Genomic DNA, 27761 nt, shown 5'->3' on the forward strand with positions numbered 1-27761 from the left:
GATTCTTTGTTTGCAAGCTTTCAGAGGTGCATCTACCCAAATCCTCAACGACCCTGTAAGATGGAGGTAGACGCACCTCTGAAAGCTTGGAAATAAAGAGTCTCCTCTGAACCTTCTGAATTATTGAGCACCTCTGACCTCTGTAGAAATACCTAAATATTTTATAGATATATATAGTCTTTTGAAGTCAGCAGCATTGTTCGGAAATACTATCTTCTTATCAAGACTTTGAGTCAGGTTATACTTCTGTTGCTTTTCTGGCAAGGTCCTCAGGAATAAGGAGATATTATTCGAGATTCTTACATTTCCCCACCCCTTGGCAGCGTCATCAGGACTGGATTACAAATTGACATACAAGGTTTTTATTACTGCATGCAGACGTTTGAATTTCAACTGTGACGTCATTGGATTGCTGAAACACTATTACTAACAGCCAGAGACGGGAATCACCCCATTGGCTGCAAGCTGCAGCATAGGACGCGTCTTACGGAGCACCAGGAATGCCCATGCTGCCGCTCAAACCACCAGCGAGAGAATGAGACCCTCTGACCAGTAGAAATTCAGCACCCGAGTGACGTCATGTTTGAAATTCAAATGCCTGCGTGTAGTAATGAAAACCCTGTATGTCGATTTGTAATTCAGTCCTGATGATGCCGCTGAGAGGTGGGGAAACAGTCTGCCGACTAAAAAAAGAAGTAAATGGAAAGAATCTCGAATAATTTTTCCTTATTCTTGAGAAGCTTGCCAGAAGAGAAAAAGAAATAAAGATGGATTCACAGTCTTGATGAGAAGATAGTATGTGCAAACGATGCCATTATCTTCAATAGAAATTTCAAAAGAGAAAACATGCCCAAATAATATATAAATGCATATATTATATATATATATATATATATATATATATATATATATATATATATATAATATATATATATATATATAGTCACAAACCCAAGTAAGCCTTGCCATCTAACAAAAGTGTTATAATTTTATAATTCTTAAAATTTCCAGCCAAGTCAAGGAATTACTGTTTTTTGACTCCTTGTCGCAATACTATCCCATGGAAGGTTTTTGCTTTTTATTCCATGTTGTGTGAGGAAAAGGGGGCGTGGCCATCGCCAAGGAGAATTCACTTGGTCCTCACAGCTGAGGAATAGAGTACATTTTGCAAAGTAGATTCTACATTCTAGATCCTGCATTCTAGTGTCAGCCAATCAGCCGTTACCTTTCAGCATTCTACTACAAATTCAGTTCCATGGAGAGTCTCGGTGATCTGTCTGGAAGTCACTGGTAGCTTTTTCAGTGTTCATTACGTCATTCATCTGGCTGGGCCACACTTAGTCTTCTGGAGGCCTTTTTTGAGTGGGTTTTACCATTACTACTCAGGTGAAACAAGCCCACCAAAGGGGCCATTGACTTGAAATTCAAGCTTCTAAAGATGTTCATTAGGAAGAATTAACAGGAGGTAAAGGGAAATATAGAAAGAGGAGATCTTTCTTATTAAAAAAAAGAAAAACATAAATTAATAAATAGATAAAAATGTATTGAAATGCAAGGAGAATAGTATTAGGGTAGTAACAAAGTGCATCTTAGCTTGAACTTCTGAAGTTCCAACTGCACGACATCCTCTGAAGGGAGGCTGTTCCACAGTCCAACGGTGCGAGGAATAAAGGACCTCTGGAACTGAGGAGTTCTACAGCAAGGCACATTTGCTGCATATTGGAACTGCTGTTCAGCGAACCTGGTTGCTCTCGGCAGGAAAAGGGGATCAGGGATTAATTGAAACTGTGCAAGATCTCTGTTAAAATACAACTTCAGAAAAATTGACAGACAAGAGACCATCCATCGATGGTCCAAGTCATAAGTGCTGCTGTTAGGAAACAGAAGCCTACACCACGAACCACTCTAAAAGAGATGAATCCCTGGCAGAAGCAGACATCCACACCGGAGAACAGTATTCTAGTAAAGGAAACACAAATGACCCAAAACAAGTTGCATTAATTTTATCACTGTTATATATATATGAGGCCTTTCGTACAGTTTCCATTGTCACTCATGAGGAAACTTGCAGTTGCCAGAACAATACACTTCTATAGAGTGTATCTCGTGCAGCGGTTCTTAAACTTTTTTTGCCTTGCGCCCCCCTCTGCATTATGTATAGATCCCACGCCCTTCTACCTCTGAAAGTTTTGCAAACTATAAACAATATGTTGTCTATTTGTATACTAATATACTTCATTGCTTATATGAGTATATGGTTGAATGACAGATTTTTGTTTCATTACTGTTAAATTTTTGTAAGTGTGCACTGTACTATATTTCGATGGAATAAACAGTGTTCATAGAAAGCCGGTAAAACAAAGACATGATGGAACCAAATTTAACTTAATCTTTGTGGCATTTTTTGAGATAAAAATTAGAAAACATATGGAAGCAGTGATAATTTTTATGGCAATTTTGCATTTAACATCACAAGTTAAAAAAACAATAGGCACCATCTGGCAAACCTGCTTGGGCCCCCCTTGGAAGCTTCTGGCGCCCCCCAGTTTAAGAATCACTGGTCTAGTGTCTTCATGTCTACTGACTCCCGCTGTTATCATGAACATTTTTCAAGGGTTTCATGACTGTGTATAAAGGTAAGCATTCTGTGGAAAGCTTGTATTGTGCCTAGGATCCTTGACAGTGGAGCTGACGAGTGGGTTTCTTCCTCTCTGTGAATTGATACAGTACAAGGCATATGCTTGTTTGACTTATGGTAAGGGTCCTATTTAAACAATCGTGTTAACGGAAGGAGAACTTTGTCTGGAACAGTGGATATACTCGTTTGCTGTTTGAAAAATTGGTTATTGTTGTCACGTGTTCCCCCATGAGGATATTTTAATGTTAAGAGTAAGTTTAAGTCAGCTAGGTCAGGTTTAGTGTTAAGGGTGTTTCCTATGACTATCAGGCACCGAGTTCACCCTGGAATAATTGTGGGTGGAAGTGATTCTTTCCCTTTTTCTCATATCATTCTCTCAGTCTTGATTAACTGTCAGATGAAATGTTTTTCAGGCCACCGTGGAAGGGTAGTGCCGTCAATGCACCTCACGGGGTGCACTGTAGGCATTACATAAGGTTCTTCACAGCGTCCATTCAGTCCCTAGCTGCAACCCCTCTGCTAACAATTATTTCATAGTGCAACTGCAAGGTTTCCCTCCTGCTGCACCTTTCAAACCTACTTACTCTCAATTTCCTTTCCAGCACTGAATGACCTCATAGATCACAGTGCTTGGCCTTTGGTCTAAATTCTATATTCCATTCCTTACAATAATGTGGTACGGTCATGAAAGGTGCCATTTCTAACAGTCATGTCTTCTTTTCCCGGACGTTTTAATTGTTGATAAATTCACCTTTGTAAAGTGATATTTCACGTTTCTATTCTTCCCTTCTAGTTTCCCAAGTCTCAAGCGTACATATTTATTTTCCTTTTAAGGTCTGGCAAATTATGGACTCTGCTCCGAGCTGTGTATTTACACACTCGTGTAGCCCCTGAGTCAGACATTAAAAGTCTAATTTCAGTTCTGTTATTCAACTTTTGCTGTTTTTGTGTGCCTCTGGCACAAACAGATAACCCGTTGCTTTTGAAGCCATTGGTTGGTTGGCTTTTAGCAAAAGCTGTTACGAGAGTCGAGGAGTTTATGATGATTTAAGTGAAGTGTATCCCAAGTCTTGTAACAATACACATGCGCACACTATATACATATATATATATATATATATATATATATATATATATATATATATATATATATAATATATATACATATAAATGGATGTATGTATGTGTGTATGTTCCAGCATAACTCTGAAAGGCATTGAGCAATTTCAACCAAACTTGATTAGGGAAAGAGAGAGAGAGAGAGAGAGAGAGAGAGATAGCGTTTATCGGTTGTCATTCAGAGTTTTCCCTGTCAGCGCCGTGTTGGTCAGCTAGTATATGTATAAATAAACAAGTTCATAGGCGACAAACCTCGATTCTTAGTTGATACTGAGAATTCGACTAAAACAACGCTGGCAAACCTCTCTCTCTCTCTCTCTCTCTCTCTCTCTCTCTCTCTCTCTCTCTCTCTCTCTCTCTCTCTCTCTCTCTCTCTCTTCGGAAGTGCCGCTATACTGATCTTTTGCTGCTCGGGAACGCCTGCACTTGACTTGGGATGCCTTTCTCTTGCCGCCGCGCGTTTCTGGCTCCACCAATTATTTTCACGTCATTATTTTCCCTTTCCAGCCGGTCCTATCTGGTTAAGACTGCTGCTGCCATGGCTTCTGCCTGTGCTTCCAGAGAGAGAGAGAGAGAGAGAGAGAGAGAGAGAAAGAGAAACACTTTAATGAACTGTATTATCGTACTCTGTCAGTCTGGAGAGAGACAGAGTAATATTTTAATGTGCTGTATATCTTACTCTGTCAGTGTAAAGAGAGAGAGAGAGAGAGAGAGAGAGAGAGAGAGAGAGAGAGAGAGAGAGAGAGAGAGAGAGAGAGAAACTTATATGAATTGTATACGTTACTCTGTCAGTCTGTAGAGAGAGAGTGTGTGTGTGCAACACTTTAATGGACTGTATATCTTAGTCTGTCAGTATATACATATATATATATATGTATGTGTATAATATATATATATATATATATATATATATATATATATATATATATATATATATATATATATATATATATATATATATATAGAGAGAGAGAGAGAGAGAGAGAGAGACACTTAAATGAACTGTGAATCTTACTCTGTCAGACTGTAGGAGAGAGAGAGAGAGAGAGAGAGAGAGAGAGAGAGAGAGAGAGAGAGAGTGAGAGGTAAACACTTTAATGGACTGTATGTCTTACTATGTCAGTCTGTAGAGAAAGAGAGAGAGAGAGAGAGAGGATGCAATTGAGTCCATTGACTTTTTTAACATTCCCTGTAAATTCGCTTACTAGGTAATCCACCTCAAATTTTAATAGTTTTGTTTACATGGTTGGGTTAGATTAGGCTGGTTTATGCCAGCACCTAAAACTGTAGGGGTGGTATAGTGCCAGAGGGATTATGAGGGCTGGTGTGGACCTCCGGTCTTTTTAAACCAATAAATAGTCGCTTTTACATCAGTCCTCTTTCAACCATTCGACGATCGATCTGCCCACTTCTGATGTACCTCACATCAGATGCTGAATTTTGCCGTTCGTGAATGAAAACACACACTCTCTCTCTCTCTCTCTCTCTCTCTCTCTCTCTCTCTCTCTCTCTCTCTCGAGCCAATCACAGAATTTTATTATACGTTTCTTGACCTCAAATACTCTGGAAGGTGAATATTCAGTGTCGGTTTGGGGTAACCGAAGGCTTATCTCAGCAGTCAGATTCGGGGACCTCTTAAATTCTTGCTGTAGTTCTGTGGATATTCGATGATTGTATGAATAATCTAATATATAGGCGCCACTGATTCTCCAGCGTTGTATGAAGGTATTTTCGACATATCAGTAGCAAGATTTAAAAAATTTTTTAATATAACTTAAAGCCCCGGAATTGGGATCAAAATGATGAAGCACGTCGCTTTGTATTGGTGGCAGAGTATAAGGATATAGAAATGAGTTTTGCTGTCATTTCCTCTTTCATTATTTACTACTTGAGTCTCGCTGTCATTTCCTTTGTCATTACTTATTACTTTTAATGTCAACACACACACACACACGCTGTTCACTTTTATTTGAACGACACTAATACACATTTTTGTTTTTACTCTCTTAGTTTTCTGTAAAAGAAAAATATTGTACCGGCTTTGTCTGGCCATCCGCACTTTTCTGTCCGCCATCAGACCTTAAAAACTGCTAAGGCTAGAGGGCTGCAAATTGGTATGTTGATCATCCACCCTCCAATCATCAAACAGACCAAATTGCAGCCCTCTAACCTCAGTAGTTTTTATTTTATTTAAGGTTAAATTTAGCCATAATCGTGCTTCTGTCAACGATATAAGATAGGCCACCACCTGGCCGTGGTTAAAGTTTCATGGGCCGCAACTCATACAGCATTATACCGAGACCACCGAAAGATAGATCTATTTTCGGTGGCCTTGATCATGAGCTGTAGCTGCTGTGCAGAAAACTCGATTGCGCCGAAGAAACTTCGGCGCATTTATTACTTGTTTTCCTTTATTTTTACTTTATTCTCTCTCTTAGGTTGAGGACGCACGATGCCCGCGATGCCCAGAGGTGACAGAAAGAATTGTCGTAGACCTCATGTTTTTGATGACATCTCAGATATACAGGTATGGTAATCAACTGTACTTAACGATGTTGTGTTTATGCGATTGTGAGTTTGTGTAAGTATGCGTTTGTGTGCATGTGTGTTTTTTTTTTTTTTTACCTTAGTATGTAGTTTGCTATTGGGAATTTCATCATGTAGGTTGGTGCATAATCTAGATTATAATATATTTCATTATATATGCGTGCCTGTATGCTTGTGTGTGCATCATTTCCTCCCAGACATCCGCTACGATTCAGTTTCAAATGGGTTCGTCGCAAGTGCAACTTTTCACCGAAGGGGGCAATGCCTTCAGTACACCTCAAGCGGTGCGCTGTAGGCATTACTTAAGGTTCTTTGCAGCGTGCCATCCTTAGGCCCCTAGCTGCAACCCCTTTCATTCCTTTTACTGTACCTCCTTTCAAATGCTCTTTCTTCCACCTTACTTTCGACCTTCTTCTAACAAGTGATTCGTAGTGCAACTCCTTTGAGGTTTTCCTCCTGTTACGCCTTTCTAACCTTTCTACTGTCAGTTTCCGTTTCAGCGCTGATTGACGTCATAGGTCCCAGTGCTTGGCCCTTGGCATAAATTCTATGTATTCAAATCTTTTGCGGAGAGAATTAACGAGAATTATTGAGATTCGTTCGTTTCCTTTCTAGTCCTTCGAACATCTTGTGGAGAATGGGGTCAAGTTTACTGTAATTTTCCTGTATTATTCTGTATTATTGTAGATCCTGAGAGTTTTATAGACATGATATTTTTACATCTTATTATACCACTCTGGGACTAAACAGTCTTATGTAATTTTTTCACCTCCGTGCAAAATAAGAGCATTATTCTTTTGCTCATCTCTAACTGAATATTTATGTTGATTTGTTTCGACATTTAATTCCTTCATTGTCTGGCCCAAATGAAATGAATCAGTATCCATATTTTACAAAGAACTTATGCTTTTTACAGTGTTATTTTTATGAAAGGTGACCTCTACATTGATTAGTTTCATCAGGGACTGTGTGGACTCAAAGCTTATGAAATGAGACAAGCAAAGGTGTCATTACGTAATTCTGGCTTCCTCTCACTTTTATTATGTGAAAATATCCTCACAGCAAGTATCCAAAGTATGAGTTGGATAATATGAGTCCCTGCCTATTTTTAGTTTTCTGTAAAAGAAAACTATTGTGCTGGCTTTGTCTGTCCGTCCGCACTTTTTCCTGTCGGCCCTCAGATCTTAAAAACTACTGAGGCTAGAGGGCTGCAAATTGGTAAGTTGATCATCCACCCTCCAACCATCAAACATACCAAATTGCAGCCCTCTAGCCTCAGTAGTTTTTATTTTATTTAAGGTTAAAGTTAGCCATAACCATGCTTCTGGCAACTACATAGCATAGGCCACCACTGACCCGTGGTTAAAGCTTCATGGGCCACGGTTCGTACAGCATTATACCGAGACCACCGAAAGAGAGATCTATTTTCAGTGGCCTTGATTATACGCTGTACACAACACTCGTTTGCGCTGAAGAAACTTAGGCGCATTTTTAACTTGTTTTATATTTTGTTATATGGCGATGGGTAACCCTTTTTAAGTATTGTAGAAGGACAAGTTAGGCAGTGAGCGTTGTTTTAGAGTACAAAGAGTATAAGGGAATCATTTATGTAGGTATTTAGGAATAAATGTAAAGGATGGTAGGGCGAGAGAAGAGGTGAATTTCAGAACAGGTCAAAACAAAGAAGGCATCAGGATCTCAGCAGAACTTTTGAAAGCGAGGAAGAGTTCTTAGGGTTGCAAAATTTGGAACGTATGAACCCATTATTGAGCCCACTTTCCTTTATGGGAGTGAAGAGTGGTTGTTGAATGTGACCGATGGGGGAAGATGTGGTGATGTGTGGTGTATGTGGCGTGAAGAGACTTTGCATGTTAAGATAAGCGTGAAAGATTTGAGGAAGATTTGGTAAAATGGCTACCACGAGTGGAGATGAGGTTGATTCATTGGAGGTGGTTCCCGCAGGGGGATAGTGCCGTCAGTGCACCTCATGGGGTGCACTGTAGGCATTACTTAAAGGTCTTTGCAGCATCCTTGCTGCAACTCCTTTCATTCCATTTACTGTACCTCCTTTCAAACTCTTTCTTCCATCTTACTTTCCACCCTCTCCTAACAATTGATTCTTAGTGCAACTGCTTTGAGGTTTTCCTCCTGTTACACCTTTCAAACCTTCTTACTGTCAATATCCGTTTCAGCGCTGAATGATCCCATAGGTCCCAGTGCTTGGCCTTTGGCCTAAGAAAGACCAGGGATAAGAAATTTCAGAAAACTCAAGTTACTGTCCAACAACTTAAGACGCCAGTCAGCTGCTGAAGACCAAACAAGGAAGCAGTATTTAAAACCTGGAAGAGTAAAAGATTTGAAACATTTCCTCATGACAGACGTCTCCAAGAATCTTAAAACGCTTTCTCATCATGCCAAGTGTTTTGCAAATAAAGAAGAGATAGACGCATATGTTTCTCAGTAGTGATTTTTCAGTCAAGAACGATACCTAGAATTTGAGATTAATTCTTCTTCTCTCTTCTCTCTCTGCATCTTTTCCCACTTCTGTGCGTGGTCGATGCTTCTGACAGCTTTCCTCCATCTGGCTCGGCCAAACACATCGTCCTCTGACAATTGTTCGTCTCTCAAATCTTCTCTATCTACATCCATCCACCCTCGCTGCTTCGGCCTTCCTCTCTTTCTCTCTCCCACCAGGCACCTCCATCTGCATCAGCCTCCCCCCTGCATATGCCTCTTCCCTTCTCATCACATGGCCGTACCACTGCAGTCTTCTTTCCTGGGCCTTCTTTGATAGTTCGACGACTTTAGTAGTTCCTCTTACTCATTCATTTTTTATCCTGTCCATTTTTTTTTACTCCACACATCCACCTGAGTATTTTCATCTCTGCCGCATCCAGTTTCTTCTCTTGCACTCTCTTTACCGGCCATGTTTCTGCTCCAGACATCAAAGCTGGTATCAGTAATGTCTTATACACTCTTCCTTTAACCTTTTATGTTGATTTGAGATTAGTTGTGAGTAGTTAGAGAAACACTGTCAGTGAAATGATCCGATGGCCTGGAGTTATGTCATGGTTTGATTTCATCCTCCAAAATTTGTATATTGCACCAATTTTATTGCAATCTTTGTTAATAGACTCAGCAACCGAAGGTTGACAGTGGACGGGATCAGTGCAAAGAGGGCAGCATCATCTACAAAAGGTGCTAAAAAATTATTCGCCAAGTTCCAAATGCCTAAGTTTGGAAAAGAGGACTTCATGACTAACCTGGTCAAAATCAGTACTGCAGTAAAGACCAGCCATTTGAACTTCACGACCAGAATCTAGATTTTTATGTGACGCTTGAAACTGAAAGCAGAGCACCACAGCACCCAGGACATTGGAAAGCCAAATTGCAAACTGGGGAACAGGTAATTTCCTTGAGCATAGGCATTCAGGCGTTTTGCTGATACATCCAAAAAGTTTAGATAATGTGGGAATTATAGAAACGGGGATAACCTTTAGGGTTAGAGCTGCCCCAACCACATGTACCAAATGGAGTAACATTGCCAATTGCCAAGCAAGTGAAAAAAGAACCACTTCTGGATAACTTACGAAAGATAAAACATATCTGAAGCTGATAAATTAGGAAACTGTAATTTGGCTCTACACTTTCGTAGGCATGAAGGCTGAGTAAAAGACAGTTCTTAGTCTAGCTTCAGTAAAAGAGGAATGAGGCATACTGAATTCCTCATTGTTTTTCTTACTGTCAAACACAAAAGCCATCCCATTTCGATAGTGTGTTGCAGAGCCACCAGGTATAAGCAAAGGAGGATCTAGATGTTGAGAGCACGCTAGAAAGTGCAGTTCTGGGACCATACAACTATTCTGCCCTAAAATGGAAAACTGCAGTATTTGCAAAATTTTCGAAATTGTGATATGCCACCTACTGGGCTCGTGAAACACTAATACACAAGTTACTGCAGTTTCAGAATGATTCTTCAATGCTTTATCTAGGGGGTCCCATTTGCAGTATTTGCAAAATCAGTAGTGAGGCAAGGGAAAGCTGCAGCATCTACCATTTTTCTCAGTTTTGTATTTTTGCAGATACTGCGGTCTTCCATATTAGGGCAGTGTTCATGCCCTTGAGTTGTACCGGAAAGGGCTCCTTTATAGTAAGGTTATTCGTTAGCTGAGGCATAAACTCTCTCAGCCACAGCTCTTGGTTCGAATCATTCCTGGTCAAAGCAGATTCATTCCTTTTGCAAAGATTGGAAGCCTCCAGTTTTACCAAGTAAGCACATCTGTAATCGTTACTGAACAAGGCTTTGTCTTTAATATGATAATTCAACGATGGAGAATGAATTCAGCTCTGTATTGCGCTGACAAAACCCATCATTAAAAGAAGCAGTAGGAAGTTTAAGACCATGGGTAGGCGCTGTAGCAACGCCCAAGACTTGAGGACAATACTGTGAGATTGTAGAGGCCCTCTAGGAAAACCTGGAAAGACTGCTTGCCATACCTAAAGAGCCTCTTCTACCATAAATGTAATAAGAGAGAGAGAGAATAATATCAGTGTTGTCAGATGTAAGAAGGAAGAGAAGAGGAGATGTGTAAAGTATATACCGGACTGTTCAGTACATGAGTAGGGAAGGGAAAAGGACCTTACCTGAAGGGGGACCCAAGATCAGACTGTTTATAAATACTGAATATTTACCAGGTGCCGTATCTCAGACGTAGAACACTGCTCTTGCATTTGAAAAGTCCATTGTTTGATCTAGCCTAACCCCCTCCAGCCGACCTAGCTGTAAATGGAAACCAACATAAGCAGGGTTGGTCAGCTAGTATATATATATATATATATATATATATATATATATATATATATATATATATATATATATATATATATATATATATATATATATATATATATATATATATATATATAATTATGACGGTGATGGCAAGCGTTAGACGAGCTCTGAAACGGGTGCTGAAACAAGTGTACAGTCGAGCAGAGCCAAGCCCCATTCAGCAGCGGAGCGGGCGAGGCAAAGCGGCCCTATTATGTATTTTTTGTGATTTCAGGAGGATGATTCACGGAGTCTATTACATCGATTAGTTCTCTGGCGGGTAATCTTTTTTTTTCTTGTTTCTTTTCTTTTTTTTTTGAGAGAAGCAGGCGCCTCTGTCCGACTGACTCCACGCTCGCTTTCTGCGTGAGCTGTGGTAAAAAAGAAAAAAAAAAAATAAATAAAATATACGCCTAAGTTTCTTCAGCGCAATCGAGTTTTCTGTACAGTGTATAATCAAGGCCACCGAAAATAGATCTATCTTTCGGTGGCCTCGGTATATTGCTGTATTAAGCGCTGCCTGTGATACTTTAACTCGTACGGGGCTGGTGGTGGCCTGTCTTGTATCGTTGCCAGACACACGATTATGGCTAACTTTAACCTTAAATAAAATAAAAACTACTGAGGCTAGAGGACTGCAATTTGGTATGTATGATGATTGGAGGGTGGATGATCAACATACCAATTTGCAGCCCTCTAGCCTCAGTAGTTTTAAAGATCTGAGGGCGGACGGACAGACAAAGTCTGCACAACAGTTTTCTTTTCAGAAAACAAAGAAATTATTTCTGGAGAACAGCACACATTCAAAATTCGCTCATGTATATCGATATGTATTTATGTATATTTTAGCATGCTCAGTATTTTCATTTATTGCATATGTAAATGTTTCTTCCCAATTATTGTAGTAGTATACAAAGCGTATAAAATAAACAAAATCTAATCGACAGACTTCAGAATGACAGGACTGAAACAGCCCTACATTCCTTCTCCTGCATTCGTTTTGTATTTCATCCTCGAAATAATTCAGTTCGTGGGCGTTTCACATGTGAACTAAAACGAGAAAATAAAGACGATCCGTTGTCCTTCGTTTCCAGTTTATTTTCATCTAAATACTTCTGTAGGGAAAGCAAGAACAGAAACGGCCGCAGCAGCTGACTGACTGCATTTTCATCAAGGGAAGACATGTGATGTGACATATTACGAACTTTCACTGTCGGTATCGATCGAGCATGTTAGCGAGGCATCATTCTTTAAAAGCGCCAACGACTCTTTCCTCGTTCAGCAGTGAGAGAGAGAGAGAGAGAGAGAGAGAGAGACAGAGAGAGAGAGAGAGAGAGAGAGAGAGACAGAGAGAGCTAACTGTCAGGAGGAGGTTACTTCAGTCAGGTTTCATTCTGTCTCGTGCAATTTCTTTTGCAAAGAATCTTCATAGGTGGAGTAAAATTTTGATTTACTATATGTTCACGAAGATAATATATATATATATATATATATATATATATATATATATATATATATATATATATATATATATATATATATATATATTATATTATTATAAGACATTAGGCCTCTACTTAAAGGCACCAACACATCTAAGAAAGGAAAATAACACCAATCTCAGCCCAGATTCTCTACACGTTCGACCCCACTGGCAAAGACGGTCGAATGACACTTAAAAACAAAAAGAAGAAAAACTGAAGAATCTCAGTCAAACTCGTTAATGTCCTTCGCCTCTCCTTGGTTTAACCAGTTACCTGATGTAGTCGTAGACAGCTAGCTAGCTGTTCCTCGCCGGAAGACCTGCCTTGAAAAGTATTAATGACCTTTGTATGCATTAGAACAGGTCACATACCACTTTTAAATTTAACTGCTGCTCGCGGAACCAAGTCGTCTTCGTGATCTTTTGTTTCGTTGCCTGTGATTTGCTTGCAAATGCCTTCGAGTGAGTGGGAGAGCACTTGCTGTGCTTGGTTTCGTTTTCCTCGTTGCCATACGCTCAGGTTACATATTGAATTACTGTTATTTTCCTGATGGAAGTTTATATATATATATATATATATATATATATATATATATATATATATATATATATATATATATATATATATATATATATATATATATATATATATATTTGTATATTTACATCAGAAGGCACGGGCAGCAGCTCGGATGATACACGATCAAGAGTTCATGGGAAGGCGTTCTAATTGCATACATTTATTCAAGAGCCGACGTTTCGCATCGCTTGATGCATTTTCAAGGCTGAAAAAGTGGTTAAAAACAATAAACACTTGTATATATAATGTGAAAGGTATATTCAAAATTTATATTTCCTCGTTGGGCGGGTGGGTTCCGTTCTCAGCTAGCACTCTGCTGGCCGTGAGTTCGAATCTCCGACTGGCCAATGAAGAATTAGAGGAATTTTTTTCTGGTGATAGAAATTCATTCCTCGCTATAATGTGGTTCGGATTCCACAATAAGCTGTAGGTCCCGTTGCTAGGTAACCAATTGGTTCTTAGCCATGTAAAATAAGTCTTAATCCTTCGGGCCAGCCCTAGGAGAGCTGTTAATCAACTCAGTGGTCTGGTTAAACTAAGGTATACTTACTTACTTTCGCCTTATTTATATCTTAGGCAGAACAGGGAGCAAAAAAGAAAAAAAGGGGAAGACCAAACAGCAAAGGGGCACTGAACACCTACCCATATTTGTAGTGAAGCTAGACTGGCGTAAAGGACAACATAAATGAAGAAGACATACGGGGTTCGAAAAAATAAATAAAAACATTAAGCAATAAACAGCTGTGTTGACGATGATTGGTTGTCGAGTGTTGGACTGATCAGTTTGATCATTATGTATTCCAGTAGTTCCTCCTCACTTCGCACCTTTCCCACAATTTTAAAGTCGTTGGCGTTTGGATGGGTTTTACAAATTTTAGCATGATTCCTTATGTTAGATTGATCCGGGCTCGATAGTTTGCTTCCAGTTCCGTAGCTAACCCCTGATGAGAGCAAATTCGAACGCGGTCGGAGAATCGAACGCGGGCCCAGCAGAGTGCTAGCCGAGAACGATACCAACCCGTCCAATGAGGGAAGTCATAGACCGGATGCCCCGGAGTACACTGATTTGCTGTCAAGATTTGATGCGCTCTTGCTGTAGCGTGCGGATGGAAATGTGGTGCCTCAGACCACGTGGTTCAGGTGACATCAGTGATGCTGAAGCACGTGGTCAAGAGGGCGCTCTCCGACCTTACCAGCTAAATCTGGTGAGGCAGCAGAGTGTGGGCCGCACACTTCTTTCAGGTTATTTCTTTCATGCTTCAGCTTCTGAATGTCTAGGTTAACAAAAAAAAAAAAGAGACTTTTTATTGGTATAGTGGTTAGTGTCGTGGCATATCTCAGATGTCGCGGGTTCGCGTCTCTCCCAGGGCAGTGAAAAATCACTGGCTCGTATCATGATCAGTTACTGCTGCAGTGTGGGGTGTACTGCAGTGGGAGGTGGAAACTAACATTCTTTGGAAGCTTAAAGAATTTCACGTCAGTGGCCCCTTTGGTGTGCTTGTTCCATGTGAATAGGTTTCATCTACTGGAATAATAATAATAATAATAATAATAATAATAATAATAATAATAATAATAATAATAATAATTTCTATATGGACATATCTGTATGTTTTCTTTACTAATTGCAAATGAAATCAGAGTCCTTTAAGGGACCTTTCTGTGGCTAACGGTTGTCATACATGCTACAACTATGACAGTGACAGGTGGCCAGAATAATTATGGAATGTTATTGTGCTCCAAGTTTTAGCCAAAAAGATTTTGCAACTTGTGTAGGGACTTTTGAGACGCTTCTATTTTTGATTCCACGTGTAGCATTTGTTAATATTATCATTTACTTTTTTAGTTTTCTGAAAAGAAAACTATTGAGCTGGCATTGTCTGTCCGTCCGCACTTTTTCTGTCCGCCCTCAGATCTTAAAAACTACCGAATCTAGAGGGCTGCAAATTGGCATGTTGATCATCCACCCTCCAATCATCAGACATATCAAATTGCAGCCCTCTAGCCCCATAAGTTTTTATTTTATTTAAGGTTAAATTTAGCCATAATCGTGCGTCTGGCAATGATATAGGCCAGGCCACCACCGAGCCGTGGTTAAAGTTTCATGGGCCGCGGCTCATACAGCATTATATCGAGACCACCAAAAGATATATCTATTTTCGGTGGCCTTGATTATACGCTTCTTTTATTGTTTTTTTACCATAATTGTTATCTCGCAGTTAACGATTCCCTTGTGGTCATTACTGCCAGGCATAAGTTAACGCCTACACGTCCCTCCGCTAACATACAACATAAAATCTGATAAAAGGTAGAGGGAGAGACGGGAATGTTAAGATAAGAGTGGGCAGGGAGACATGTCTTTTCTGTCATTAGGGCAAGACACTCGTGCTGCCGAGCGTGTGAGCGAGTGTGGTGGATGTGAGTCACTGTATTTATAAGGAGACTGTATAATAATGAGCACGAAGTGAGGAAATCCTTGTGTATATGTAGAATGTTGTTATTATTATTATTATTGTAAAAATAAAGTCCTTAATAGCAGAAACAGGAGATCATCGCATGCCCTATGAACTTACAGGGCCCCAGGAGGACCTTAACTTTTTCATAGTATGTTTATTCAGGCTTTATTTTTCCGTTTAAGATCGCAAGAAAGTGATAACAAATTATTATTATTATTATTATTATTATTATTATTATTATTATTATTATTATTATTATTATTATTATTATATGAGAAACAGGTCCAAGTTATGTATGGGTACATATATTTAAAAATAAATATGTAGAGATTTATTTTTGAAAATATGTACACATACATAACTGTGGATTTGTTTCTTCATTTCAAGACTTGTGGTGAGTATTTTTTCATTATTATTATTATTATTATTATTATTATTATTATTATTATTATTATTATTATTATTATTATTATTATTATTAAACTTTGTGTTAAGTTCGAAGCGGGTATTTGCCCTTTGAAAGGTTACTTATGTTCGAAAAGGGTATTCGCCCTCTGAATGGTTACTCATGTTCGAAAAGGGTATTCGCTCTTTGAAAAATTACTTGAGTTCGAAAAGGGTATTCGCCATTTGAAAGATTACTTATGTTCGAAAAGGGTATTCGCCATTTGAAAGGTTACTTATGTTCGAAAAGGGTATTCGCCATTTGAAAGGTTACCTAAGTTTGAAAAGGGTATTTGCCCTCTGCAAGGTTACTTATGTTCGAAGAGGGTATTCGCCCTTTGAAAGGTTATTTATGTTCGAAAAGGGTATTCGCCATTTGAAAGGTTACTTATGTTCGAAAAGGGTATTCGCCATTTGAAAGGTTACCTAAGTTCGAAAAGGATATTCGCCCTCTGAAAGGTTACTTAAGTTCGAAGAGGGCATTCACCCTCTGAAAGACTTACTCATGTTCGAAGAGGGTATTCGCCCTTTGAAAGATTACTTGAATGTAAAATCAGAACTTTCTGGCGTTCGAGCGTTTTGCACACGTCCCAGTTAGCCGAAGTCATATTAGAGTAGGTGCGGTTTCACCCAGGACTTTCATTTTTCATGCAATGAATTGTCACGTCATCCTCGAGAGTAAGCGATCAACATTGGAGGTATTTCTTTAATTGCCAGTTACTCAAAAATTAACTGCATTGTCAAAGTGAATTTATACATATTAAAGTTTGAGAATGAAACAATACAAGTGTACCTTTCAAACCTACCTACTCTCAATATCCTTTCCAGCGCTGAATGACCTCATAGGTCCCAGTGCTTGGCCTTTGGCCTAAACTCTATATTCCATTCCGTTCCATTCCAAAAGTCTATAAAATCCAGATTTTCAAGAAGTCTAAGTCTTACTTAGGGACATTATAATAATCAAAGCAAAATTCCGTATGTTGCCATTAACGATAAAAAATTTCTAGATCTTTCCTAGATAGTGACCCCAGCAAGGCTCGGGGTCGTTATCTAGGACTGATATTCCTTGGGGGTCATTATCTAAGACTGGGCTACTTGGGGGTCACTATCTAGGAAAGATCCCAGGGTCGTTATCTAGGACTGATATTCCTTGGGGGTCATTATCTAAGACTGGGCTACTTGGGGGTCAATATCTAGGAAAGATCCCAATTTTTAGTGCGGTTATAGTTTTCAAGATATTGAGGCTCTCCAACTCTATTTAGTTCTAAACGGATATTCTTTGCTATAAATATGGAGCAGTGAGGCTCTATTGACTAATAGGTGGGTGTCTGCAACATTAGTTTTCATGCCAAAACCAAAAAAAAAAGAAAAAAAGGACTGAATCACGCAGAACTGAAGGCGTAACGACCGGAGAAAGTTCTGAGAGGTAATGAAACATGGCATGCAACTCCCGCAGAGTTAAGCAAGGAGTTTGACCTAAATATCGCGGCTTTGCATTAGCTTAGATGTTGTGCATAGGTGCGTGAGCAGCTGAGGATGTGTGCTTGCACGTCATGTTCTGCTTTGCATGATAGTACAAGTTCTTGCGGGGCACTACGCGCTCGTGCGCTAATGTAAGTGCACGTGTCGCCTTGCTAGTAAATCAATCAGTCGGTCAATCGACGAATTTCCTATATTGTCACCTACTTCTCAGTATTTTCTCACTGCAGGGAGGTAGTGCCGTCAGTGCACCTCGTGCGGTGCACTGTAGGCATTGCTTTAGGTTCATTGCAGCGTCCCTTCGGCCCCTAGCTGCAACCCCTTTCATTCCTTTTACTGTGCCTCCATTCATAGTCTGTTTCTTCCATCTTACTTTCAACCATCTCGTAACAATTGATTCATAGTGCAACTGCTTTGAGGTTTTCCTCCTGTTACACCTTTCAAACCTTTTACTGTCAATTTCCGTCTCAGGGCTGAATGACCTCATAGGTCCCAGCGCTTGGCCTTTGTCCTAAATTCTATATTCTAGTCTATTCTTTTATCCTCAGTATTCGTTGTATAGTCTTGCTACTTTCGTATTCATCCATGAATATTATTACTCGTGTCTTCATACATGCTTATGATTTCTCTGTTGACTTGTTGAGATTATTTTTCTTGCGAACTTGGGGACTCAAAATGAATCACGATGACTTTGTGTCTCGAAAATGTCACTGTGTGAGGATGGAAGGAGAAATTCTGGAGCTTCCAGCCAATGTTATTATGTTCTTTATATTAATTTGATTTTTCAGAATTATTGTTATATTTCTGGAAGGGCTGTTTGAGGGAATTGCCCAGATAAATTCAGGCGTAGTGAAGGTAAAAAACTATTACTGTTAGTAGAGAAACAAATAGACAATTATGTATATGTACATTCATTTAAAGATTAAACTGTGTGTACATGTGCATAACTGTGGAATGCATGTGTATATATATTTAAAGATAAAACTGAATGTATATATACATAAGTGTGGATTTGTTTCTCCATTTTAAGACTCGTGCTACGATGAGTATCTTTTAATTATTGTCATTTTTTATTTTTGTCGTTGATATTTGTCATTTCTCAAGGACTCCTGTTGTGCATACAAATTGCAATATTCAGGTATTATATTCTCTCTCTCTCTCTCTCTCTCTCTCTCTCTCTCTCTCTCTCTCTCTCTCTCTCTCTCTCTGTAAAGACAGTACAATGAGAATACAAAACGCAACGGTGCGAATCGTGAGCCACAATGCTCAGGGCAAATTGAGCGTCTTTGCCATTAATAAACGTGGCCAATTTCCACACCAAGACATAATAATCATTAATCAGCAATTTATATTTCGACACCTAAGTCACGATAAAATACGCTTTAAGCATTCGAGGTACCCACGTCGCTTAGTCTTTCTCGCACTTATAGCCATGCACAATTCGTGTCATTAGCCATGCAAAATTCGTGTCATTCATCGTTGACTGGGGGACCCACGGAATGACGAACTTTTGCTAGTGTGTGCATGTAGTGATACAAGGCAACCCTGACTGACTTCATACGAGTATGAACGTACATTTGGACTTTACACACACACACACACACACACACACACACACACACACACACACACATATATATATATATTATATTATATATGTATAAATACATATATATATACATATATATATATATATATATATATTATATATATATATATATATATAAATGTATATATATTTTATATGTATATATATATACATATATATCTATATATTCTTTTATTGGAATAGCGAAGTATTATAAAATATTAAGTAGAGTGTATGGCCACGAGGAAACTGGAACGGCGGAGTGTAAGATCTTTCTCCTCTAATCTAAGGCATTTCTCGAGTCATTTTCAGGCAAACTACAAACAGTAGAAATAAAGTCTTACAAGGAAGGCTTTGTCTTGCAAACAGCATCAGAGATTAAAAGGGGTATATAGACATTTTAATGCTTACAGAGGTCATCACAGCTGATTTACCTTTTCAGATCCGGAACGAGTCTTGTTTTAACTCAGGTGCTTGATTAACCAAAGAGAGGCTACAGGCATTGACATGAATTACTGAGATGATTTAGGCTCTCTCATAAATCTCCTTCAAAAAACCTTCTCCAGAATCGATTAATGGAGTGGAATGGACTATGGAGTTTAGGCCAAAGGCCAAGCACTGGGACCAGTGAGGTCATTCAGCTCTGGAAAGGAAATTGAGAGTAGGTAGGTTTGAAAGGTGTAACAGGAGGAAAACCTCAAAGCAGTTGAAGCACTATGAAATAATCTTTAGGAGAGTGTGAATAGCAAGATAGAAGAAAGATAATATGAACGGAGGTACAGTCAAAGGAATGAATGCGGTTGCAGCTAGGCGCCGAAGGGACGCTGCAAAAAAAATCTTTGATATTGCCTACAGTGCACCCAGTGAGGTGCACTGACCGCGCTACCCCTTCCTACGGGGGATTAATTAATGGTATTTTCCTTTGTTAAGAGTATTAATGCAGGTTCTAAGAGATTTCTCGCTATTTTACTACTTTGGAGCCGAACAGTTCTGTGCGATTTTTCACTTAAGAAGCATGATTCATCCGGCCAGTTCTAACTGAATAGTTACGTTGGTTTATTCCACAGTTTAATTCTTTACTTGTCTAGCCCAAATAGTATGAAATCGCAGTCCATACATAGGATTTTATGAACGTTGTTGCTGCTCTAGACAGGACAATTTCTGATGAGTATGTTCTCTGCAGTGTTGTTATATAAAGAGGTGGCATCTTCGCTGACTTGAGGGACTCAAAGCCGATGACACGATACAGAAAAAACTTGTCTTCTGCAATTGTGTTCATGGCACATGAAGAGAGAAACTCGCTTAGCTTCGTCGTAGTTTAGTGCTTACGTGTGCTTGTCAGAACCGATTCTTTCTTCTGGAAATATACGTTGGATTCTCATGTTCAGCAAACCTCTGTATTTAGTATATATATATATATATATATATATATATATATACTGTATATATATGCATACAATCAGAAGAAGACTTGGAGTATATATGCAGATGTACCACAGGTAAAATGAAACACCTGCAGATGTCATTGAAGGCTGAAGGCAAAACCAGCCCAATTTTATACCCAGGGTTTCATTTTCCTGTGGTACACTAATATATATAATATATATATATATATATATATATATATATATATATATATATATATATATATATATATATATATATAGTATATACTTGTATAATGCTAAGATAGAGAAACGCTTAGAAAAGGGTCGTGGATCCCTTGGTGATGGAGCTACACCTAACTAATAAATTGAGTCTATTCCCCTGTGGCTAGTGGCAATGACCTTTTCATTCCAGAGGCTGCTGTGTGTCAGTGATGCTGTGGGGATGTGTTAATAACTTTCAGCATGTTCGTTCAAAGGTTCGCTTCATGGGATTGATTGTTAGAGAAAATTTTGTGCTAGTGTGTGTACATGGTCCAGGAAAGATTAAGAAACAACGTGAACGATAAAACTCCTGGGAAAGTTTGTGCTTGACTGAGTTCAGAGAAAAAAGGATAGTAGTGCTTGGGGATTTGAATGCAAAAGAGAGAGATATACTGGAAGAGTTGGCATAGTTTGTAGGTTTGGAGCTAATGGAATTAGTAAGAATGTAACGTGTTGCATAATTTTTTTCTGAATAGACCTTGATTGTTTAGATTACATTATTTCGGAAAGAAATACGCATAAATGTACTTGGGAAATAGAAAATGGTGAAGACAAGGGTTGTGTTAGATCATGTGTTAGTACAGAGTACAAGATATGACTACAAGTATTATATAACTTACAACAAGCACTCAAGCGCTTGCCTCTGTTACCCCCTTACTAACAAAGTTCTTTTGGGGACGGATGGGGTAATAGTTTTCCACCCATACGTCTTATGTATCAGTATGTCATGCCTGACAGGTTATCACAACTCCACCTTCATAACTGAAGCAATTTTCGTCAAACTTGATGTAAAGGTAGGCAGTCATTCATATATGTGAGTGAAGGGAAGATAGTCCATCATTGTGCATTCACCTTGTTTTTTTTTTATCATTAGTTTCCGAAAGGTGAAATTATTAGTCTAAATGCCACAGATTCTATACCCAACTTTAGCCTTTATCATAACTTTTGAGCTTTAACAGATGAAACTCTCTCAGATAACCCTAAAGTTACCAACTTGTGACGTCGACCTTAACCTTCTGACTAAAATTTGTGGCCATTGATGACATATTTCAAATAAAGATCTTATGAGAAAATCATCATATGTATCTACGTTTGGCAGAATTAAAATGATATCTTCATCATTTCATCATTTGGAATGCTCTTAGGGAATAGTTTGTAGGGATCGATAGTGAACATGTAAAGCTTTAGCAGTACTTTCAGAACGCTTATTATATTGTAGGTGGGGCCGTTTGAAAGCCATTCAATACAATAAGAATCTCAGAATGAAGGCCATGCTGTGACTAAGTACATGAAAAAGAAGGTTATGAACCCCAATGAATCCACAAGACATTTTCAGCACACTTGGTGAGTACTTCTTTCTGTTCCACCGTAAGAAAGTGAGTTGCTGAATTCCGGTGGGGAAAGAACAACAGAGTAGATGGCCACCAGTTTAGACCTCTAAAAATATTAGTCACTGATGGACAGGTGGATGCCATTCACTTCTTTAATGTCCAAAAATAGCCGAGACCAAGGGCATCAGTGCTGGCTCAGTGCACTCTTGATTTACAACCTGGAGGTGAGGAGGTATTTATCAAAATGAGTACCACGAATTTTTTCACCATACAAGATGACCAGAGTGGAACTTCCAGAGCACCTTTGACTTCCATCCAGGATGATCCAGGCAAAAGAAAATTTTAACAGAAGATCAGTTACCCAGGATTAGATATGGGTTCATCACTGGGAGCCTGAAGCAAATGTTCAAAGCAAGGGTGAGAAATACAATGAGTCTCCATGTCCGAGAAAATTGTAGCAACTGACATCTGTTGGAAAAGTGATGGGTTTTGTGTCTTGGGAGATATGTGTCAGCTTGAGGACAGTTGAAAAAGCCACCAGGATGGAATGCAAAGCTGAGCTGTAAGCAGGCTCGCTGCTGCTCTAGGGTAGTGGCCCTGTCCAAACAGCTAAGATGGCAGCAGCTGATGCAGCCAGCTGTGGCTTTGAATTGTTGCTTCATGCATCTTACATACCCAGCCTTGTTGCCATTTTTAGAGCTATAGTAAAGTCATTCATGCTTTGGAGTATTTGGAAACCCAGAATACAAAGCTCTTCAGTGATGGGATAGCAGTGGTTGAACATTGGCGGAGCGAGTGAATTGAAAGGAAGACTGTGAAGAAAAATAATGCAGGACCCGTCTTCTCCTGTAGTGTTTTTTGGGTGAGGCTGATCAGTTTTTGATTGACTCATAATCGATGGATGTAGTGGTAAGAATGAATTAAGGCAGATCTGACCATCACATGATTTTAGCAAAAGTGAAAGTCGGGGGATTGATTTATCTGGAAATGAGTGGTTTAAAATACGGCTGTGATTGTAATTAAGTTAATCATTTTAATGAAAAGGAATTAAAGGTACGATATGGAGAGGAAGTCGAGGAAAATGGATTCGTATATGGGAAGTAATCCAAGGCCTGCAGAATTAGATAGCGAAATGAGAGCTTCAGTCACATTAATAAGTTATTGCAGGAAGAGTAGTTACAGAATAGAAGAGAAAGAAAAAGTAAGTCACAGAGAAAGTGACGAGGAAAAAGTACATCTTGAGAATTTGACAAATGATGGAGAAAAGATATATGAGAGAAATAAATGCAGAGGAGGAAGTTACTGAGCAAATGGATCTCGGAATAATCAACTTGGGTGTTACGTGGCATCATGGTGGCCTGAGCCATTGGCGCCAGACGGCGAGTAAAAGAGCAGATGCTAAAGCTTGAATTTTCTGCAGAAGAAAATCTTCTACAAGAAATTAAAAAATCTTATGAACGCTACGACCTCATTCTCTCCAAGCCATCTCACCTTGAGCCTCGGAGAGAAATTGAGCACCCGATCAACAAGTGCCATGACTACGAAAAACAAGTAAAAATATTCGCCGAAGTTTCTTCGGCTCAGTCGAGTTTTGTGTACAGCGAAATTTTCGTGACAGTCGATTCTTTTTCAACGTGCTGTATGAAACTCTCAGCTATAGGTGCCAGACGCAAGATCATGGCTAACTTTAACCTTAAATAAGATAAAAACTACTGAGGCTAGAGGGCTGCAATTTGGTATGTTTGATGATTGGAGGGTGGATGATCAAATTACCAATTTGCAGCCCTCTAGCCTCAGTAGTTTTTAAAATCTGGGGGCGGACAGAAAAAGTGTGGACGGACAGACAAACTGCCATCTCAATAGTTTTCTTTTACAGAAAAGTAAAAAAACCACAAAGAGCCATTTCTAATCGGCTTAGCTGTTTTATGTACCTCCAGGGAGACGGTTCAAATTTTTACCTCTTTCATATTGTTTGAACCCAACTAGTTCCTCTGTTGTTGCTAAGGCATAATGTACTCATTTTTATTAGATACTTGATACAAGGTCTGGGTATAAGACTGAGTATCTCCATGGGATCTTAAAAGAAAATATGCAAGCGTAGAATTGCTGTTTGAAGAGAACTTTGTCGCTTTGAGAAAGGGAAGAGAAGAAGTTTAAGTCTGAATGGAAGGAGTAGAAAGCGTTCATGTAAATTTGAGAATTACTACGCAACTGACGACTGAGTATTTAAGTTCAATTAACAATTAAGTAAGGTTAAGTGACCAAATCTGGATAAGTTACAAGGAAGATTAGGGGATATAGTATTGACAGTGTCAACGGGTGGCTACCCAAGGTGGTACTGTGTCTCAGTGAGGAAATATCACAGAAGAAATGATGAGAGGAACGATTCCTTCCTTCCTTCATGTAAGGGAAAGGTGACTGAAATAATCTTGAGTAAAAAAGCCACAATAATGTAACTGATAAACTGTATTTTTCAAGATAAAAAAAAAATAGGGATAAAAACAAGGGAGCTTTCGACCCTTTGCCCAGCGGACCTCTTTAGCCAACTGAATGAAAATACTTGTTTTTTCTGAAAAAGGCACGTTGAAAGGAATTTTCGTGACAGTCGATTCTTTTTAAGAAAAACAAGTATTTTTATTCAGGTAGCTGAAGAGGACCTTTGGCTAAACGGTCGAAAGCTCCCTTGTTTTTATTTATTTATTTATTTTTTTTGTATCTTGAAAAATACAGTTATCAGTTACATTATTGTGGCTTTTTTACTCATTATTTTCGATCACAACATAGTGATGCATCACAGGTAATCTTATTAGGTTTTGAATCGGGAAGTTAGCCAAGTCGGTTTTAAGGGATGACTGGACAAAAGCTGTGCAAATTTAGACAAAGAAGAGGCTGCGTGGACCAACAGTTTGTTTGGAAACTGATGAGAAAAAAGCTGGTGATGGAGGAAGGGGATGTATTCTATGTAGTATGCCACGGACCTAGAGAAAGCTCACGACAGGATTTATTAAGAGTTTTGTGTACCAGGCCATTTTTAAGAGAAGCAAAAGTTGCAGTGAGAGAGAAGCTTGTGTTAGCATTAATCCTACTACATAAACAAGTAAAAAATGCGCCGAAGTTTCTTCGGCGCAGTCGAGTTTTCTGTACAGCCGCTACAGCGTATGATCAAGGCCACCGAAAATAGATCTGTCGTTAGGTGGTCTCGCTATAATGCTGCTGTATGAGCCGCGGCCCATGAAACTCAGCCGCCTTTGGTGGCCTGTGTTGTTGCCTTGCCAGAAGCACGAGTATGGCTAACTTTAACTTTACATAAAATAAAAAGTTCCGAGGCGAGAGGGCTGCAATTTGGTATGTTTGATGACTGGAGGGTGGATGATCCACATACCGATTTGCAGCCCTCTAGCCTCAGTAGTTTTTAAGATCTGAGGGCGGATAGAAAAAAAGTGCGGACGGACAGACAAAGCCGGCACAATAGCTTTCTTTTACAGAAAACTAAAAGCAATGTGCAACCACTTTATTTTTAACGTAACGCCCCGACCGCAGGGCACCGTTCTCAGACTAGTTTATCAATTTATTTATTTTTTTTAATAAGTGAGATCTCTTTTCAACAACAATAATAATAATAATAATAATAATAATAAGGTTAGCTTTCATGCTAAGATGTTTATTTTGGTGACATTTCAAAGCAAATGTGTAGATGACATTTCCCAGGGTAAGTTCAGACCAGCTAAATAACAAGGGTGTCAGAAGGACATGACGAGTTGAAGTTAATCTATCACTGAAATTTCTATACCTTTTCGTAAATTATGTCTTTTAAAAATAAAGTAACAGATAAAAAAAATATGAAGCAACAAATATCGTTCAGCATCGAATTCATTATAACTCGCGTCCGAGTTAATCGCGAGGTATATTGCATTCGGTATTAATCGACGTTTGTGACATAGAAGTCACGCGCCAGCCAATGATTTATTGCTTTTTTTAAATTGGTTATTTTGCTGAGCAAAATGGTGTTGTGATTTTTTTTTTTTTATGATTTGGACGCAGTAAAGGACCATAAGTCGAAAGGCCTTGCAGCATTCCATTGTTTCTCTCTCCTTTGTGGATTTTGTCTTTATTTTTTCATCATGTTCCACATTTTCGTGATTCAGTTATATATATATATATATATATATATATATATATATATATATATATATATATATATATATATATATATATATATATATATGTATATATATGTCTAGAGAAAGATTTATTGTGATCAGACGGGGAAATGACGTGTGCAGAATGTGATAACAACATCATTGCTTCCTTTGCAAAATCAATATTGCCTGAGAAGGAACACCTGATGGAATGTCTCCTTATCTCAGTGAATCGATATCAACAACACTGGCGATCGGTTCCTGACCCCTGGAGTGAGACTGACTGATATCATGCGGCGCACTGTAGTCGTTACTTAAGGTTTTTTGCAGCGTCCCTTCGGCCCCTACTAACTGCAACCCCTCTCGTTCCTTTTACTGTACCTCCGTTCATACTCTCTTTCGTCTTACTTTCCTTAACTTTCTCCTAACGATTCATGGCGCAACTGCGAGGTTTCCCTCTTGTTACGCCATTCAAACCTTCTCACTGTTAATTTTAGTTTCAGCCCTAAATGACCTCGTAGGCCCCAGCATTTGGACTCCGGCCTAAATTCTATATTCTATATTCTATTCTTGTGGAGTTCACAGACCTTACACAGACGTTGCATGCCCGAATAATAATAATCCTGTGTGTCAGGCGGGGTGCGTGCCTGCGCGCGTTATCTGATGCTTGTCGGTTAGCGTGCGAGAACGGCTCGATGACCGAGTGGCTTATCATTGGAGGGAACGTTGATAGGTAGGTGGCTTTTCTGGAAGGAAATCAATCACTCAGCCTCTCGCGTGCTGCTTTGAACAAACGCTCTCGCTTGACAATAACTTGTTGCGGAACGTCAGTTTGGAGATACGGTTTCGAAGTTCCTGTGAAAAATGTATTGATTCTTACACCGTTCAAACGAAAGGTGTAATACGCTTTGAGACGCGGCCCACCTCTAACCAACCAACAAGGGAAGTAAGGGTGCGCTGTGCCGCTTTTATCGCGGATGAAAAAAATTGCTGAAAAAGATACATTGGCTTTCATGGAATATAGAATTTCGGCCAAAAGCCAAGTTCTGGGACCTACGAGGTCATTCAGCGCTTAAAGAGAAATTGAGATTAGAAAGGTTTGCAAGGTGTAACAGGAGGAAAACCTCGCATTTGCACTATGAGACAATTGTTAGGAGAGGGTGGATGGCAAGATGGAAGAAAGAGAATATGATTGGAGGAGGTACAGTAAAAGGAATGAAAGGGGTTGCCGCTAGGGGTCGGAGGGATGCTGAAAAAAAACCTCAAGTAATGCTTACAGTTCACCGCGTGAGGTGCACTGGCGGCACTACCTCTCTACTAGTAAATTGGCTTTCATGCCCCCAAGCCGTGGGCAGTAACCCAAAGGCGGGGATGTCTTTAGCTGACAGATTTGGAGATTTTCTGACCAAACTCTTCAAACGACTACTTTTTTGGGGGCAGTAATGAATTCCTTTATAAAAGCTGGGAAAATGAACGT

The 27761-nt window shown here is 39.2% G+C and overlaps 1 protein-coding gene across 1 annotated transcript in view; it reads left to right on the forward strand.

Moving 5' to 3' along the window:
* Positions 1–27761, forward strand: part of Ntan1 (N-terminal amidohydrolase 1) — a 397928-nt gene that overhangs the window by 90923 nt on the left and 279244 nt on the right. Inside the window, exon 3 of the mRNA XM_067128816.1 lies at positions 6196–6284. The gene's annotated coding sequence lies outside the window, so the exon portion shown is untranslated. The remainder of the gene's footprint in view (positions 1–6195; positions 6285–27761) is intronic.

This window comes from Macrobrachium rosenbergii, chromosome 27 (assembly GCF_040412425.1).
Source record: "Macrobrachium rosenbergii isolate ZJJX-2024 chromosome 27, ASM4041242v1, whole genome shotgun sequence".
Lineage (NCBI taxonomy): Eukaryota > Metazoa > Arthropoda > Malacostraca > Decapoda > Palaemonidae > Macrobrachium > Macrobrachium rosenbergii.